The sequence below is a fragment of the Meles meles genome, unplaced genomic scaffold (assembly GCF_922984935.1).
Source record: "Meles meles unplaced genomic scaffold, mMelMel3.1 paternal haplotype, whole genome shotgun sequence".
In the NCBI taxonomy this organism is placed as follows: Eukaryota; Metazoa; Chordata; class Mammalia; order Carnivora; family Mustelidae; genus Meles; species Meles meles.
In genome coordinates, this window is record NW_025721155.1 from 276545 (window position 1) to 279878 (window position 3334).

A 3334-nucleotide genomic window follows, 5' to 3' on the forward strand; every position below is an offset into this window, starting at 1 on the left:
TGATCTTTTTGTTTGTTTGTTTCTTGTTTATATACCTCATAAATCTTACATTGGGGGCTCATTTTTGCTGGGTTTTCTTCTCTCTCTTTCTCTCTCGCAATCTCTCTCTTTTTCTTTCTCGTTCTTTCTTTTTGGTGGTGACTTCTGATTGCCCCCAAACTTTCCAGGGTGCAGTTGGCTTGGATCGTGGTTGATATATTCAGCTATACATCCCCTCAACCACCTCTCACCAAAATGAGTAGGAGGAGGGACATCCAACAGAGGAAAAATCCAGAGATAGTGCCTCTCCCACAGAACTATTGCACATAGACATAAACAGTATGTCAGGAAGGGAATTCAGGGTAACAATTATCCATCAATCGCTAGGTTGGAGAAAACAATTAGTGACAACATAGAATCTCTAAAGGCAGAAGTGAAAACCAACCTAGCAGAATTTTAAAAGGGTATCAAAGAGATCTAGTATAATCTAAATAGTCTAATAGCTAGGCTAATCAATTCAGAAGTTGGAATTTGTGATTGAGAGGACAAATTGATAGAGAAGAAGGACTAGGAGGAAGCCTGGAACAAACAGCTTAAAAGCCATGAAAGCAGAATTAGTTTGGGGGGAAATGACGTCATGAAACGTCCCAATGTTAGAATTACTGTGATGCCTGAGGGAGGTGGAGGAAGAGAGAAGACTAGAATATATACTTGAACAAATTCTGGATGAAAATTTTCCCAATCAGGGGAATGGAACTAGTGTTCAGGTCCTCGAGGCAGAAAGGTCACCTCCCAAGATCAACAAATCTAGAAAAACCACCAGACACTTGATTGTGAAATTCATGAATCAAAATTGTAGACATGAGTTCCTAAGGACAGCTAGTTGAAAGAGATTCCTTACATACAGAGGAAGGCCCATCAGAATAACGTCAGACCTGTCCACAGAAACCTGGCAAGCCAGAAAGGGCTGGCAAGACATATTCAAGGCAATATATAAGAAGAACATGCAGGCAAGAATACTTTATCCAGCAAGGCTGACATTCAGAATGGATAGAGAAATAAAGATCTTCCAAGACTGATAAGGCTTAAAAGAGTATATGATCACCAAGCCAACACTACAAGAAATATTAAGGGTTCTATAAAAGAAGAAAGAACCCAAGTGACATAGAAAGACATTTGCAATCTATAGAAACAAGGACTTCACAGTCAACATGAGGTCAATAAAAACTTATCTTTCCATAATTACTCTCAATGTGAAGAGCCTAAATGCTCCTATAAAACAGAAAAGGGTTGCAGACTGGATGAGAAGACAGGAGCCATCCATATACTGTCTACAAGAGACACATTTGGAACCTAAAGATACAGCCAAACTGACATGAAGGGATGGAGAAGCATCATTCATGCCAGCAGGCCTCAAAGGAAAGCTGGGGTAATGATTCTCATATCAGATAAATTAGACTTTAACCTGAAGACTGTATACAGAGAGACAGAAAGATACTACATCATTCTTAAAGGATCCATCCACCAATAAGATCAAATAATCATAAATATTTATGTTCCCACTATGAGAGCAGCCAATTATATAAGCCAACTGTCAATTAAAATAAAGTCATGTTGATGTGAACACATTAATTCCAGGGGATCTTAACACGCCATTCTCAGTAAGAGACAGATCAAACAATTAAAAAATCAAAAAAAGAAACAGGAGCTTTGGGCACCTGCATGGCTCAGTGGGTTAAAGCCTCTGCCTCCGGCTCAAGTCGTGATCCCAGGTCCTGGGATCTGGCCCCGCATCGGACTCTCTGCTCAGCTGGAAGCCTTCTTCCTCCTCTCTCTGTCTGCCTCTCTGCCTACTTGTGATCTCTGTCAAATAAATAAATAAAATATTAAAATAAAAAGGAAACAGGAGCTTTGAATGACACCTTTGACCAGATGGGCCGCAAAATTATATACAGAGCATTCCACACTAAAACAGCAGGCTACTCATTCTTCTCAAGTGCAAATGGAAATTTTTTGAGAGTAAACCACATACTGGATCACAAATCAGGGCTCAATGGATAACAAAAGATTGAGATTATTTCCTGCATATCCTCAAACCACAATTCTTTGAAACTGGAACTCAAATATAAGAATAAACTTGGAAGGAATTCAAACACTTGGAAACTAAAGACCATCCTGTTCAAGAATGTTTGGATCAACCAGGAAATCAAAGCAGAACTTAAAAAATTCATGGAAACCAATGAGAATGAAGACACATTGGTCCAAAACCTATAGGATACATCAAAGGTGGTTCTAAGGGGGAAATACATAGCCATCCAAGCCTCACTCAAAAAAATTGAAAAATCCCAAATACATCAGCTCTGTTATGCCTTAAGGAACTGAAAATCAACAACAAATTAAGCCAACTCCATGCACAAGAAGGGAAATAATCAAGATTTGAACAGAGATCAATGAGTTAGAAACTAGAGATACAGTAGAACACATCACGGAAACTAGAAGCTGATTCTTTAAAAGAATTAATAAGATCAATAAATCACTGGCCAAGTCAATCCAAAAGAAAAGAGAGAATACTCAGATTAATTAAATTATGAATGAAATGGGAGAGGTCATGACTAACAACAAGGAAATAGATACAATCATCAGAAATTATTATCAACAGCTATACACCTATAAATCTAGCAACCTAGAAGAAATGAATGCATTATTGGAAACCTATAACCTTCAAAGACTAAAATAGGAAGAAATTGACAACCTGAATTGACCAATATCTAGTAAGGAGATTAAAGCAGTGACCTAAAACCTCCCACAAAGCAAGAGCCAAGGACCTGATGGATTCCCTAGGGAATTCAACCAAACATTCAAGGAAGGAAAAAATACCCATTCTCCTGAAGCTTTTCCCAAAAATAGAAATAGAAGGAAACTTCCAGACTCTTTCTATGAAGTCAGCATTACCCTGATCCCCAAATAAGGCAAAGACCCCATCAAAAGGGAGAGTTTTAGACCAATATCCATGATCAGTGTACATGTCAAGATTCTCAATGAGATCCTAGGTAACAGGATCCAACTGTGCATTAAAAATATTATCTACTGTGACAAGGTGGGATTTATCCCTGGGATGGAGGTGTGGTTCAACATTCCCAAATTAACCAATGTGATCGAACAAATCAATAAGAGAAGAACAAAGAACCACGTGGTCCTCTAAATTGAAGCAGAAAAAGCATTTGACAAAATACAACATCCTTTCCTGAAACAGCAAAAACAAAAACAACAAAAAACTCTTCAAAGGATAGGATTAAAAGGAACATTCCAAAACTTCATAAAATCTTTCTATGAAAAACCCACAGAGAATATCATT